The sequence below is a fragment of the Protopterus annectens genome, chromosome 9.part0 (genome assembly GCF_019279795.1).
Source record: "Protopterus annectens isolate FY-2018-M chromosome 9.part0, PAN1.0, whole genome shotgun sequence".
NCBI classification, from domain to species: domain Eukaryota; kingdom Metazoa; phylum Chordata; order Ceratodontiformes; family Protopteridae; genus Protopterus; species Protopterus annectens.
Genome location: NC_056743.1, coordinates 301415583 through 301433112, shown reverse-complemented (window position 1 = coordinate 301433112; position 17530 = coordinate 301415583).

Genomic DNA, 17530 nt, shown 5'->3' with positions numbered 1-17530 from the left:
GTCAGCAAACTTGCTGGCTGACAGATCCAGCAAAAATTTTACCCCTCTGTCCCCCCAATCAGTAAATCAGGACATTACCAGTACCTGACCCCTTCCCCTTATATCTAGGGATCAGGTCATCACTGCTCTCTCAAAGGCAAAAAAATACAGCCATCATGGGACCTGATAACATCCAAGGCTGCATCCTACATGAACTCTGGCAGGAACTTGCAGCATTATTAGGTGCCCTATTCAAACAAAGCCTGAGTACCGGTTTTGTCCCAGCTGAGTGGAGGACAGCCACTGTCATCCCTTCACACAAAGGTGGAGCGGCCACTGATCTCGGAAATTATAGACCCATCAGCCTAACTAGCCTGATCTGCAAGGCCATGGAATGGCTTATCATAGGCCTCATTAACAAGGACATTGGCAAACTCCAAACACTCAATCCCACACAGTTTGGCTTTGTCAAAGGGAGGTTATGTCTGTTAAATTTGGTTGACTTTTTTGAGACAGTCACCAAAGTCATGGATGAGGGGAAGACAGTGCACACCGCCTACCTTGACCTTGCCAAAGCCTTCGACACTATTCCCCACTCGGTCATAATAGATAAACCCTCTCAACAAGCCATCAATCCATATGTTACCAGATGGGTAGCCAACTGGCTCACTGAAAGAACCCACCTAGTCAAAATAGGGGAAGCCACCTCAAGCAATAAACCCATATCGAGTGGCGTACCCCAGGGTTCAGTCTTGGGGCCTGTTATTTGGGAAATACTTTTCTGAGGTACAGGCCAAAACCACTGGGCTATGGCTGACCAAGTTTGCAGATGATTGCAGGTTGGGAGCTGCCATTAATTCCTCTAGTGACATGGACATCCTCCAAGAGGGTCCCACCCAAACAAATGACTGGTGCCAGAAACATGGCGTCAAGCTGAATACAAAAAAATGCATTATCATCCCCTTTGGGGAGAGAGATGTCCCCACAAATTATCACATTAATAACAATGTTCTAAGCACGCAGTGAGTCGTGAGGGATTTGGGCACCCAGATTGATAGCAGCCTGACTTTTGACCACTATGTTGCTTCCATTGTACAGAAATCTTTCTACATGGCCCACCTCATCTCATCCAGGGACAAAGAGATCATAACATCCCTGTATTCTTCCCTTATAAGGCCCATTATTGAGTACAACTCCCCATTCAGCATGCACCTTGCAAAGCACATGCAGCAGCTGGAGAGACGACAGAAGTTCCTCACCAAGAGAATCCAGGGCCTCAAAAATCTACCATACACAGATAGGCTAAAAGCCCTATCCCTCTACTCTCAAAGGTGACGTCTGTCTGGCATACAAGGTGATCTTGGACCCCGCCTTAATGGGACTGCTGCATATCCGCAAGTCAAGCTCCACTCGAGTAACCCACACACGTGGCCTCAACCTGGTCTGTGATATCAACAGAACTTGCTGGTGGGACATATTTGTGTCCCAGAGACTCCCCCATCTATGGAATAGACTTCCTCTCCACGTCAAGTAGAGTACCTCTTTAGCCCCTTTTAAGCGCAATCTGGATAACTAGATGGAAAATAGAAAATACATCCCTGGGATTCTACCCATGTCCCTGATGGACATGGACATTGGGTGCTGATTTGTCTATGCATGGGCTAAACTCTTGGTTAGGCTTATAAGGGCCTCAGGGCCAATAGTCTAGTAACTTCCTATGATCCTATAATATTGTCAAATGCTTGCCTCCCCTTCACAAAACTACATTTATCCATGTCTATCAATTTTGGCAATACCTTTGCCATTCTTTTAGCTATTATGGACATAAACACCTCATAATCATAGTTCAAAATTGAAATGGGCCTATATGCTGTTGGGTCTGATGTGTCTTTACCATCTTTAGGTATTACAGCCACCGCATCTTTCTTCAAGGATGTTGCTGCATCCCTTCATTTTAAATTACTGTTAAACAAAACATTCCAGATCTTTATCACTTTCTTCCCTCCTAGCTTCCAAACTTCTACAGGAATATCATCTATACCTGGAGACTGTCCTGCAGATTGATTATATATCACCATTTTCTCTCATCCCCTCCTATCTTAACTATTAATTGTGGAGCCTCATTTACCTCTAACCTTGGCATACTGAAGTCTTCCACAAATACTTCCATTTGTGCTCTTTCTTAATTTCCACATTTCATTGCTTCATAAAAAATTTCATAAAAATATGTCTAATATCTCTACAGGATCTCTGGTTATTTTTCTTGTTATTGGCAACAACCGTTTCTACTTTCTGTTGCCAAAGTCATTGTGCTAAAAGTTTTTGAGCTCTGGAGTTATAATCAAAAACAGTTGCTTAATATCAATCTTTCTAAACTCATGCACAGTATCCAGATACTACTTTATTTTCTCTTTAGCACTGTGCAGTTGCACCTCTTCTTGTTCTGTGAGATTCCCCTTATTCTGCAATACTTTAACCTTTGTCAGCCTCTCTAAATAATTCTTGTTACTTCTTAACCATATCTTTTTTCTTTTATTTCTACCCTATTTTAAAACTCCACTTCCATTATATCCCACTCACTAGCTATAACTTCTAAAGCAATTTCTATCTTCCTCAATATCTCTCAAATAATTTCCACTACCCATTCCTTAAATTCTTCACTTCTTACCAGATAAGCAAGGAAGCACCAGTGTCTCATTTTACTTAATTATCCTGCCTTTTTATCTTAGTTGTTATTGGTACATGTTCTGAAATATTTATTGGATGTGTGTGTCAAAGCTTTCAATTAAATGCACAAGTCCCCATGAAATATTAATTTCTGTCTAGTCTAGCCTAATTATTGTACCTTGAGGAACATTATGTAAATTCTCACAGAGTTCCTAGTGCTGAATGAATGTCTTCCATACCAAATACTGTCATACATTTCTTCAGAAATATATCCTCTTTTGTTATATTTTCTCTTCTAGACCTCCCAGATACATTCTTGTGGTTGCAAATCAAGTTCCAATCCCCACCTTTAAGTAATATTCCCTGCTAAAAGCTTATTTCTCTCCCAAAAAAACTAATCTCCATAACAGCAGGTTTAGGTGGAATATAAATGCATGCCAGCATAATCCTCCTCCCTTTCCAGTAGCCCCTTATTTTTTCTTCTCTTCTATCTCTATTGGAGCTCCTCTAGCAACTATTGTAAGTACTCCTCTTTGTCTTTCTCCATGCTATTCTGCTAAATATCCATCCTGAAATCCTTTATCAACTTCATATGCTCACTTCTTTCCAAGTGTGCCTTTTGTAGCAGTATGCTTGCCTTTCTGTCTATACCAGTGAGGCCATCCATGTTCCAAAATAATATGCTTAGAGTAGCCTTTATGATAATAAGTTATTATACCCACTTGTTATATATGTCAGCTTTTTTTAAAAGTCTATCTTCAGGTTTTGTATTACATGCACAAACTAATGTTTGGGAGGTTGATCCTTTACACAGCTGTTTCTTGTCATTTCCATTTAAATCTATGTAACATTTTACAAGCTTTTTGTTTTAATGCAAACCCTCGAACAAAAAAAAAAACAAGCATACCCTCAGAACCTTTTAACTTAAAACAAACACACAAAACTATGTACACGTTCAAAAACATAAGTATAACCCTCCCCGATAGGAACAATTTCCCAGATCAACAGCTGTACCCACAAGCATTATCTAACCTAAAATTAAGGTTATCCATGCTAAAGCACATGTTAAAAACTGTTCTCCTACTTACACTAATTACTATCTGTTCTAGTCTTACTTATCTTTATTCCCCTCCAAGATGTGAAAGAATATAGTGTATCCTTTCAGAAAACATTAACTTTTAGGCATAACAAAGTGCACTGGCTATCTTTAAATAAAACTAAATTATATACTGTTCTAGTAAATGCATTGAGGTGTTTAGTTACTAGGAAAATTGATATTTCTTATTAATTTCCAGTCATTTCAAAGTTTATTTTTTACTAAGCTGCTTACCCTTGTACCTTTTAATTTTATGTTTCTTTCAGCTAGCAATGTCCAGAGCTTTTGAGAACAGAATGCACAGCTGCCTCCAGCTTCAGTCACTTACAAACGCCTTCTACCAGCACCTGCAGGACTGCATGGATAAGGCAATCCCAAGCAAAACAAAGACTCTTTGTACCAAAGGCAAGCGTCCAGTCTGGTGGACCCCAGCCATAAACAAACTCTACAACAAAAGGAGGAAGCTACTACAAGATAGAGCAAAATCCTTAAAAGGTAAGACACCCTTGATCACTATAAGTAAAAAACTAAGAGCTCTCATAAAATCATCCAAAGCAAATTTCGAGAGAAAAATAGCTAAAGACTCAAAAGACAATCATAAGGCCTTCTTTAGCTATGTTAGAAACCTAGGAGGAAACTCCCAGATATGCTCAGAACTAGTTCAAAATGATGTGAAGATTACTGATCCTACAGACATTGCCAACATACTGGCTGACAGGTTCAGTGCAAACTTCTCCCCTCCCCAAAGGAGAGATATCTATACCAAATGAGTGCAGCCCCCAAACATCTCCAGCGCCCAAGTGAGAACTGCTCTCTCCAAAGCAAAAACACAGCATCCATGGGACCCGATGGTGTCCCCGGCTGTGTGCTCCACTTAACTCAATGAGGAATTAAACCCACAGCTAGGACAGCTGTTTAATCAAAGTCTTACCTCTGGATACGCACCCAGGAGTGGCGCACTGCAACTGTGGTCCCACTTCACAAAGGCGGTGCCTCCACAGACCCTGGAAATTACCGCCCATTAGCTTGACAAGCCTTATCTGCAAAGCCATGGAGAGGATCATAATGGACCTCATAAATAAAGACATAGGGAATTTGCAGACTTTGGATCCAACCCAGTTTGGCTTTGTCAAAGGCAGATCATGCCTTTTAAACTTGGTTGACTTTTTCAAACAGTCACCAAAGCCATTGATGAGGGAAAGGCAGTCCATACAGCCTACCTCGATCTGGCTAAGGCCTTCGATACAATACCCCACTCGGGTATCATTGAAAAACTCATCAGCTTAAATGTTAACCCATACATCACAAGATGGGTTGCAAACTGGCTGAGTGACAGAACCCACAGGGTCAGAGTTGCTGGCGCCATGTCAGACTCAAAGCCTGTCACAAGTGGTGTCCCACAGGGCTCAGTCCTGGGCCCACTCTTGTTTGGCATCTACTTTTCCGAAGTACAAGCAAACACAGGAGGGTTATGGCTGACAAAGTTTGCAGATGACTGCAAACTGGGCCATAGTAGAAAACACATCTGACACAGATATCCTTCAGAAGGGTCTCACAGAAACGGATAACTGGTGCCAGAGCCACGGCCTAAAGTTAAATGCCAAAAATGCATAGTCATACCCTTCGGGAAAAACAAGGTTACCCCTAGCTACCAAATAGGTGGCAATCCACTGAGCACAGAAGAAGTTATCAGGGACCTGGGGACCCAGGTTGATAGTAGTCTGTCATTCGACACCCATGTAGCTAAAGTAGTTAGGAAGTCCTTCTACATTGCCCACCTTATCATGAAGGGATTCTCATCTAGATCAAGGGAGGTCATAGTCTCCCTTTACTCATCACTCATCAGACCAATGATTGAGTACAATGCCCCATTCGAATGTATCTGACCCGACACTTGCAGCAGCTGGAGAGGCCACAAAGTTCCTCACCAAAAGGATAAAGGGTCTCAAAAATCTGTCCTATGCTGCCCGACTGAAAGAACTCCAGCTCTATTCAGTCGCACGCTTGCTCAGAGGTGACCTTTGCCTAACATACAAGGCCATGTCAAACCCAGATTTGATGAATATGCTTCACCTCAAAAATCTAGATCCATCAGAGCCACAAGGGCGGGAGACTTAAACCTCGACACGGCTATTAATAGGACGTGCTGGAGGGATAGATTCATCACCCAAAGACTCCCTATGCTGTGGAACAAAATCCCGGTACATGTGAGGCAGAGCACCTCGCTGGCCTTGTTCAAGAGAAATCTTGACCAATGGATGGGAGATCGCAGATATACCCCAGGAATTACCTCAGTGTCACTGCTCGACAGAGGCACAGCAAAATAATGGGTATAGTTCCCCATACTAAAGGGGTGGCGTAAGCCACAAAACAATGGGCTAGGCTTATAAATGCCCTCGGGCAGATAGCCTAGTATGAACCTATGAACCTATGAACCTATGAACTCACACTGAACATTTATTTGTTAAAGCAAAACTTTTCTTGACATTCAAAGTGTTCTCTTATTTTTACAGCACACATGCTTACACAAGAAAGTTATTAGATTAAGCCAAGAGCATTAGTCCAGACATTCACCATGCAAAAGAGAAAACATCTCATCTCTACATATATTATAATCAGTGCACTTTTGTACCCCATCCCCTATTCCAAGATTATAACATATTAACTTGAATATGCTTTTGTCCAGCCTTTCTTCTCATTGTACATTGTAATGCCTACATTTCTTTAAATGAAAAGAGAAAAACAAGTACCCAATTCCTTTAGAATCTTTATCATGTGCAATCACTAAAAATGCTTTACTATATAATATGCAATTTATATAATGAAATGTTTTAAACTAATATTATTAAGAAACAATGTTTTACTTAGTTATTCCTTTTTGTTTTTTTCCCTTTAGTGTCCTTCCAATCATTAATGACATGAATTGAGTTAGATGCCTCTCAGTCCTCTCACATGTTTACCAAAGTCAACAAAATTCTAATCTTTCTCAGCCACTTTTTCTTTTTTCTTGTAAAGCCATATTTCACAAATTGGACTGATACTTTATAGTCTCACATCTATTCACTAATTTCAGTGTTGCTGGTCGTCTTCTTGTTCATCTCAATCTCCCAACACCAGACCCTGGTTCAGGTCCAAGGTACTGATAATAATTCTAGTCAGCCCTTGTGCTTTTTTCTGTCTCTCAAGCATTTTTCTTTGGAACGTTGGAAAAAGTTTCACTGGCAAATTATCTCTCTATGAGCTTTATTTTCAGAAGAATGAGAAGCAGAGTCCCTTCTGTTTGATGGCTTACTTTTTGTTGGATAAGCTTTTGTATTACCTCCTTAGCCTGTTCTTCATGAAAAATTGCTTTGATCCTCTAGGAAAAATATTCTAAAAACAGATGTCTGCACCAGCTGGAATCTCACATATGCCTCGCAACATTCCCTAATTGCCAGGATAAATTGGCTCATCTTCTGCCTGGTGTATAGTCAATGATCATTTTTCACAAACACTCTACTAGCTCCATTTTTAATACTTTGCCCTTCTACCACAGCTTTGTTAGGATCAACTATTTCTGCTGGTATGGTTGCATCTTTGCTAATACAGGCTTTTGTTGCTTTCCCATGGCCAGGTTTGGAACATATACACAAGGTGCCTCTTCAATTAAATCCTGCTGTGAAATACTGGTCTAGTTGCTTATTTGTGCTTTCATAAAATTAATACAGTCTATTTTTCCAGTTTCTCAGGTAGAGCAGAAAATCTCAGGTTTTCTGTGCATGCTCTGACCTCTGACTATAATTTTTTTTGAAACAGCTCTTCTTGAGCAGTCCTATACTCAGCCAGCCTTTTCTTCATTTCAACCTCTTATTTTGCAGTTTTATCAGTTTATCTGAATTGCTGTTTAAGGCTTCTTCCATCTTTTCCAGCCTTTTATTATTTGAGTTGATATACTCCTTCATTGCTTCATTTATTTTAATCAGCTCTGAGTACAATTTATTTTTCCCTCTAAGTTACTGGAAGCCATCTATTGTACCAAAGCTGAAGCTTGAATTGCCTTCTACTGAACAGCTGCAAAATTCTTCGCAGTTAGTGTTTTCACTTCACCTTTTTTAGCTGATTTTCTTTCAGGCTCTCTAAGTTTCTTCTTCGCTGGCATCCAGCAGTATACTTACCAGCCAGTAACTGAATTTTACTGAAACTGTCAGAATTACTAGCCCTTATCGCTTAGCTCTTTTTTCACATTGTGAGAGATGAAGTTAAGCTGTTGATTAGTGTGTAGCCATCTTTAAAGTGCAAGTAATTCATTCTTCATCCACAAATGCAGTTTGGAAATGTATCTTAGTCACCAATACTGTGACTTTATGTCGAATTTCTTGAAGATTTGCAACTATGAATCTTTAACTCAGGGGAAAAAAACACTACTGCACATGAAAGTATGATACAGAGATCATGTCTTCCATGTTTTACCTGTAAACCAATATGAATGGTGCTCATTTTTCAGTGTGATATGAAGTAAGATGTAAATACAAGTTGAATGTTGTACAGATGGGGCTCTGGATTTTAATATAGTAGACTTTAAGTCAATCCTCATCTTTTATTTTGAATAGTGGCACAGTGTAAGAGTATTCTGTGTCACTTATTTTGTTTGCATTCCATTGTATTCACAGTAGTAATTAATTCTAACCTGAGGGGGAAAATAAGATTAATCAAGAAGAAGCAAAAATGTTATTCTTTGCTTACAATAATCTGATGAATAAAACAGACCCTGAAACAGGATTGAGAGTTTTTGTTTCAGATGCTGCATAACTTTGGTAAATTACCTCGTCATAATCTAAATAAGGATCTCTGTATAACTAAAGATAATGTATTTGTTATCTTTTGAATAATATGATGCTAAATGGAAAAAGTGAGGTTGATTACAGGAACTTTTGGATGTGATATACGTGGAAAATGAAGGCAACTAAACAATAAAGCAGGCTTTTGTGGTGATATGTACTCTGTTATTAAGAGTTGAGACAAAACCCTGAATAATATTTTTAGTATCTATAGGTAACAGTAATTTTGGAATTCCTGGGAAGCTGCTTTTAGAAAATGGATGTACAGGAAGACAAGAGTCATTTATTAGGAATATCTGTGACCTCTAGTAATAGCTGGATTACTTAGGTAGAGATTAAAAAGATGTGTGAGCTATCTATTGGTTTGAGAATGGAATGTGAAGGTTTAATTGTTAAGTCAAACAAACTGGTATGATGTACATATTGGCTAGTATCCCATTTTACTGTTAAAGGCAAGAGCTGAGAGCCCAGTAGTAAAAGGACTAGTCAGCAGGATATGCAAGACTCAAAAAATGTAAACAAGGAGGTTGTAGGAGAAGCTTAGACAAGACTGACATACCTTACTGGAAGCAGGTGCAGGTGATACTAAGTGGAGATGGATTTCTTTGTTACCTAGACATTCCACAAAGTACAGAGATTTATGATATTTGCATGGGTGTGTTTTCTTAAGGATTTAGAAGAAAGTCAGTGACTGTAGGGTCCAACTGCTAGAAATATGAAAAGGGGGTATTTTTGTTAAAAGTTAATTTACCTTTAAGAAAGATAACAATGTTTAGTGTTCAGACCTCTGCATAAATAGATAAAACCTACTTCAATGTCTATGCTACAGAGCTATCAAAAATGTTTGCACTACACTAAAGTGGAGAAGGGAATTCTGCTTATTATTGCTGGTTGTTAACTAATACAACAGATTCCAACACTGTGTGTGTGTGTGTGTGGGGGGGGGGGGTGATCCAAGTAATTAATCAAGTGAATAATAGGAAGAGTCCTAATCCCAAAAGAAAATCAGTGGTATAAATATGTGGCAAGATGGTTATACATGGATGCAGCTGAAATTTGCATTTTTTTGATATGACATATGTGCAGGAATTATGGTCAGTCACTGAATTATTTATTATTATTTATTTTATTTATTTTACATTTGTTGACCAGGTTTGTCCGACTAAGCTGAAGAGCCCTTTTTCAGTGGAGGCCCGGGGAGAAAAGCTCCAACATATTATACAATTTTCATTATAAATTAGCATTAAACAGCAAAAACTATTTTTCATGTTTTAGTACTAACCTCCATTACTGAAACACAATAATTGTACCTTTTGTGTATGTGGTTCACTGTTTCCATTAATTACTGAATATGAATACCCAGTTGCTTAAGTTGCTCAGTTGACATTTGGGTTATGATGTTCTGTGTTTGCTTCTTGCTAAAATGTTGTTGTGTCTTTCGGTTTATCCCGGTTAGGGGTCGCCACAGCGGAACTCCTGTCCGCTAATGTTTGGTAGTGGATTTTTACGTGCCGAGTTACCAGCCCTGACGCACAACCTTCAACGAAGGTACGCCCATTCACGCATGTCTCCACGCAGAAGACGCTCTAGCTGAGAATCGAACGGGACAACGTCTTGCTGTGAGGTGACAACGCTACCGCAGTACCACTACTGCTGGACTGCTTCTAAAAAAAAATAAAATATAAATATGTAGCATCTGATAAGAAATGCATTCAACAATATTCCTGATCAAGTACATAATCAGAGTTTTGAGAACAGGTTTGACAGAGGTTCTTTTTAGAAAGCATCCTTTATTAGAAGATGCTTAAAACAAAGGATATAACAAACAACAGCTAAGGTACATAAAAAACTGCCACAAAGTTGTGGAAATCCTTTCAGCTATTTCATATGTACCTATTTGCTACATCCAGCTTAAAAATGCAGACATCCTTATTAATTTTAATGAGCACTTTCATTTCAATAAGAACTTTCTCAGACCATTTCTAACAATGCTGACAGTTTTTGGATTTATGAACCCTAACTGTGATTTGACCATGGTGAAACAGGGAAAGGTCGGCATTGTTATTTAAATCCAGTACAAGAGATGGAGTAAGATGGGTTAGCTGGTGTCGAGTCAGGTGGTGGAGTTGTCCAGTCAGAGTCAACACAGTGTGGAACAATGGGATGTGGAAAGGGCCAGTGGACTGGTGCATAGAATAGAGGAAGGTGATAGGTGGAGGGCTTCTCTATGATGTACATATTAGCTATGATTAGATATGAGTTTAGGAAGGTGATATGTGAACAGGATGTTTGATTATTTGTTTATCTGTCTATGACTGAATGGAATCATAGGAAACATCCTGACATTGGATCCCTTTGTAAAGGGCAACTGCAGATGTGTAGTGTAAACCAGTGAATAAACGTTTAAAGCATAGAGAATGCAAAATCTGAGTCCTGGTCCAAGTTGGATTGGTATGTATGTATGAGCATGTGTGTTAGGGGTTAAACCCCAGATGATCTGCATATCTGTCTATGACTGAACAGAATCATAGGAAACATCCTGACATTGGACTCCTTTGTAAAGGGGAAGTGTGGATGTGTAGTGTAAACCAGTGAATAAAAGTTTAAAACATGGAGAATGCAAAATCTGAGTCCCGGTCCAAGTTGGATTGGTATGTATGAGCATGTGTGTTAGGGGTTAAACCCCAAAATTAGTATCAGTACTCCAACATGATACTCGGGCAGTTCCATTCTTCCATGATCGGAAGCACTCTTTTTTCGTAAATGAAATGTTGTACAATAACATACAGAAAACTAGCAAGCAACACACCACAAGGTTTACATGAAATAAATAAACCTGCTTGTTGTTGTAGATATCCTAAGTCAACAAACTAGCACTTCTGTTTCTGTTCAGAAACTACCTCAGACCTAAAATGTAATTAATTTCATTCCCTACTACTGGCAGTAGGTAAACACCTCCAAGTTCATTCATTAACAGAGTGTGCTTTAGAATGTGATTACCTTATAGTGCAGCATGTACTTTGTACATCTGCAGCACTGGTGTGGCATTGGGAATTCTTAGGAGCACTCCAACCCCCAATGTGATATCATATAGATCAGTTGAAATGGGATTTAGGCTCAGAACAGAACTAAAGGATGGTGGACACTTTCCATGATGCTAACCCTGTTCTTTTGGAATATAGGTTAATAAACACTGGGAATAAGGAAACATAGGCCAGAGGATTGTGTATTCAAATATTTGTAGATATTGCTTTCTCTAAGTTATTATCCCTAACCAAAAATCCAGTGAGTGAAATTTAAAACTAAAACATTGATGAAGTACCGTCCAATATTATTTACTATATCCCTGCAGTAACTATACTGCTATTGACTTGAAATTAAAGGGAACCGGATTTCAAAAACCTTAACAAAAAAAGCTATTTAGGATACAGCTGTAGTACAATGCAAATAAAATTACAATGGATTTAATAATTTAGAAAATAAAAACAGAGAAGTGGAGAGATGGAGGCAGAAAGCTTGGCATATGAGGCAATGAGTGTTGCACTGAGGCATAAAACTACATTTTCATAACAAATAAACATAGTAACAAAAAGAAAGAAATTAAAAATCACAGTAAAACATCTATGATAAATGTAGCCACAATGAGTTGCAGAATTAAAAATTACAATGCATACATGTAAGATACCCATTTCTAGTAAAAGCCAAGTAAACAAAATAATTTTTGGCATTGCTTTACTGACAGAATATTTGTCACAGTTAAAAGGCTGTGTCAGCTCCCTGTCTTTACAAGATGATTATACTTCTAGGTGAGCTAAAACTTACAGCACGTGGCTGACAACTGATATCCACCTACTTCTTTCTAAACGTAAAAAGAGAAAGTTCCTGGCAATACATATTTAAAGCTATTTGTCCAGTCTGCTCATGTAGGTGGACAGATAGATTTCCAGTTGACCATGGTTCTCTCTCTTTAATGTAGCCAATGTAAGTTTAGCATGACTGAATCACATTAGAGAAACAGAACAAGAGAGAGACTGGCAGATAAACAGTTATAGTTGCAGAGAATGGCAGTTAAATATAACCTAATTGCTGAAGAGATTTAGAGACAGTTAACTAGAAAATATTGAGCAATGAACAACCATAAGCAATGAGTGGAGGTCAGAGAAACCAGCTTAACAGTAAAACTTGTACCAAATTCACAAGCTGAGTTGTGCTGCTGTGCTAAAATGGAATTCACAGTCATCCATGTCCATCGAAGAACTACATTAAATTAAACTTGTATGTGTAAGACCATGAATTGCTCAACTAAAGAGTTAAAAGAACTGTTCAGCTAAGTGCGCTACCATCCCACACAAGGAAGCACATATATAAACACAAACAACCATGTGTAGGAGCATACGGTCCCTCTCTCTCTCTCACACACACACACACACACACACACACACACACACACACACACACACACACACACACACACACACACACTACAAAATATACCTACCATGTTAGCTATCTGAAAGGGGAGGTTAAGTACAGCAGACCTGCTATAGTTCATGGCTCTGCTGTACTATGTACACATATATTATGTATGTTCACAACTCAGCTGTACTGCAATGCCTTCACTGTCAGAAAGTCAAAACCAAACACACACAGGCACACACATGCATGCACACATCCAGTACCAGCCACCCTGCATCCTTGATCTCCCCATCCATTAACAGCATCAGTTAATGACCATGCAACATTCACAAATGCACATATAAGAAAAAAACAAACAAACAGTGCCTTCCAAACCAAATCCTGGAGGTAAATTCCCCTTCCTATAGTTAGGGAACCAACTTAAACCTCTGTGAAAAACCTCACCAGTCTAAAAAACTCACGGCTTACAAGAAGAAAACTAGCAGTGTCCCTGCTGAAGTACCACATTCTCCAAAAGAATATACTGGTGGAAAGATCCTTTGCAGTAACACACAACAGAAAGGTTGTTAAGAATGAAAGTAGGGCTCTCAAAGCTGCTTCGTGTCTGAAGATATCACTTTACTTGTAAATACTGCTTTACAGGCACCTGTACATACACTGAATCTGTGCCCACACAGACACATTGATATTCACACTGGTAGACACATTGTTCCCTGGATCAGTCAATCTTCTAGAGTGAAGCTACTCTGTCTCGCTATGTGCATGTTCTCCCATAGGAATGCATAGGCGCAATGCTGCCATTAACCTTGTGCACGTCTACATTTCATGCAGTGCCCATTGTAGATCTTATATGGGCATCTATAAATTGCTATGCTAGACAAATCTTCTGAGAAAAGCAGTGAATGCAGAAGTGCAGGGACCAATCTTAAATATGCCATGCTGACATAGTACCACATTTACATCAGGCATCATAAATCTCTCATTTCCAACAAGTATCAGATTATGAAAGCAGCAGAGAAAGTCTATGTGGGTCATAAACAGAGATACCGTGCAGGGTACAAAAATCCTGTTTATGTTTTAACAGTGAACATTTTTCCAAAGAATCAGAAATACCCTAGATCGAGGTCAGCAAAACATAATGAATATCCCACATCAAATGCACAGAACTGTGAGCAGATGGACTTCTGGCATGATGCAGAACAGTCAGAATAGCCAAGCAGTAGCTCCCTTAAGTGAATCAAACTGAATCAAAATAATTAACATTTTGGCCATGATAAGTTGGGTAAAACTAGCAAAAATATTACTGGAGAAAGACCTTGATGCATAGATCACATCTATGTCAACCAACAGAGTAAGAAAAGGAAAGAAAATAAGGTGGTGAAATGATGAAAGCTGCCAGACAAACAAGCAGAAATGGACAGTTATGAGCAGAAATGGACAGTTATAAGGTCTGTCAAGATACATACATACACACATACAAATGTTTCAAGCACAGGCATTAAAGCCCTTCTAGCTTGCCAATATACCAAAATCCTTGTTCCCATAATAAATGTCCAGGCTGTTCTTAAAAATATCTAAACTAGTACTTGCTTTAATGTAATTTTGTAGTTTGTTCCATGCATGAGCTACTCTGTCAGAGAACCAATTAGTACACTTCTCATCCTTATATAATCCACATAGGTTATCTGATAATTCTCTAGTACTTTTTGATAACCCCAAACATTCCCAGAGGTAGTTGTCTCTAAATGCCCTATATACCTGAATAAGATCTCCTCTTAAATATCTTTAAGAGACACTGTACAAGTTCAGATATTTTAGTCTTTCATAATAACTTAGATTTTTACATCCACGGATGCCCTTAGTGTATTTCCGCTGTACTCTTTCCAGTTTATTAATGCTTGTTTCCCTATAGGGTTTCCATATTGTTATTCCATACTCAAGTTTGGGTCTAATGTAACTAATAAACAATGACTTCATTATGTTTGATTTCCTAGACTTTATAAATCTTTTTATACAACCTATAGCTCTATAACTATCATTGGCCAATTGGTTGATATGATTAAAAAAACTCATAGCTGAATCTACCCATATACCCAGGTCCTTAAATGAGTCTACAGTTTCAATCACTGTGTGCTATATTGAATATTCACATTTCAGTTTATGTCTCCCAAATCTCATATGCTTAGTTTTTGATGTAGTAATCAATATATTACCTCAGAGGAAAAAGAACAAAAAGTTAAAATAAAAGGTTTTGGGAAAATTAGGGGGATAAACCTTCCCTTTGCCTAGAAGATTACATCACGGATAATAAGACCCTTAAAGAAGCAATGCCGATTGTGAATGAGCATTCTGACTGCAGCAGTCTATAATACAAGAAAAAACAGTGTTGAAGGTAGAGGTAGCCATATCTGACACAAAACCTGAATACCTTGAAAAAACAGCAGTTATACACCAGAAGGATCTAGATTAGTGAAGAAACATCAGGCTCTGTGTCATCCCTGTCTCACTGAGAGGTACAGACTGTAACAGATTTGTCCTAAAGCAGCCTGTATGATGGACACAAATGCAAGAAGTTGAAACACCAATAGAGGAAGCACATAAGCGTAGATGCCCAGCAAAGCTCCATATAGAAGTCCAAAGTAGATAACAGTTTGGTTTTCCTCTATTACCACCAAGGAAAGCCTGGTCTCAGACTGTCATATTGAGATGCAAGAGTATATGTCGACAGGATTAGTCCTCAGCTATTTAGAAGAGGAGAGCTGCATTCATATTCATTCAAAGGTTGTGTAAAATAAAAGGCATCAGATTTAAGATTGCATATTCAGCTACCATAAGGCTAATGCTACAAGAGTGTTCAAGATTGTTACAAACCCAGTGGATGCCAAGAGAGTGAGCTAGAGAACAGTGACACAACAGGAAGGTGGAAAAGTCACCTGTACCAGGAGAAGGTAAACAAGGTGATGAACAGTAGGTTCCTCAAGTGAGATAAAAGACAGCTAAAAACTGGTCTCCACCTTTTTTGAAAACCAGTAGGACTGTTAGGGTTGCAGCAGACACAATGCACACACGTCGTGAACAAAGGGGTAATAAGGATGTAAAGCATGATTTAGCAGGAGCTCACTCAGGTAGGTAACGAATACAGGATAAAGATTTATGTCGTTGTCTTGCACTAAAATTGTATTACATCATAAAGCATATTGAACGCTAATTGTGTGAGCACGTTAGTAGCATATTCTGTTGTACTTTTTTTATTGTTGTTGAAGGGTAGGAGGAGACAACAAATTATGAGAACTTATGTTTTAGTGGTTTATCTTCAATTGAGTGAATATGCCAATAACAGTTGATAAGGACCTGGGAGGACAGAGGTAGCAGTTTAATGTGTTGATGGAGGTGTGGTCTACCTTCAGGTAGATCTTGAAGCCACTAAAATAAAATCACATACATAGGAGCAATGGTACACCCCAGAAGGAAGGCAGAGGGAAGAATTATTCCTAAAGACAGGGGTGAGAAGCATGAACTGTATAGTCGGGTATTGAAGAGTTTAATGTTAAATGGAAAGCACAGTAGTTTCTGCTCCCCCCTTTCTTCTACCCATCAATTTAATATGAGGTTTTTTAGACTAAAAAAAAACATCTTGGGAAGCTAGTAATGTAGTATCAAACCCCTTGAGCTAGAAAGCTGGGGTAAGACTGAGATGGGCAAGTAGCTAAAGAAACTGTTAGACTGCACTGAAAAAAAAGTTGTTGTAATGAAGACATAACACTTATTCTTCAACAGGAATAGGAATCAGCAGAATAAAACTACTTATGCTATACTGGGTTTGTCCCACATCACGCAGGACATGATTGTGGGATGTGAAGATTTTTCATTTAATTGATAATCCCTATAAGTGCATGTTACAGCTATGGCACTAATTTGGAGTGGGAGAATAAACAGAGCAGCCATAAGCATGAGGTGGTAGTACATGCTTATTAACAAAAGAGGTCTCTCAGGCAGGAATGTACTCATATATATTTAATTATAAGAGGAAGAGAGAGTAAAATGCACAAAGGGGAATGGTAAAAGTGTGAGGGAAGAGGAAAAGGTGTTGTCTGACATGTTGTTAGATTCTGGGCTGAAAATGAAATAGATCCATTTGGATCAGTGCTCTACACCAGTTACCATACACTGAACAAACAAATAAATAAATTACCACAAGGTACACAAGGGAAGCCAGTGAAATGAGAGAATAGTCTATGTTATACACTGAAGTGGAAGACAAGTAGGGCAGCTGAAGACAGGTGAGTCTAGAAGAGACACAAATCAGGGCTGGGGAAAACAAAATAGATCATGAGCAGATACAAGATAGGAAGAAGAGGCACGTGGAAGCCTGGGAGGTGATATGGACTATGGGAGACATAGGAAGCACTATAAGAGACTTGAAAATGATTTTACATAAGGCTACGGTTAAAAGGCATGCACCAGACATAGTAGTCTGAAGAGGCATCTAGGCAACTGTAAAAGAACAGGAAGGGGGGATGAGACTGTTCATTTGTCTCTAGAGATATGATAAATG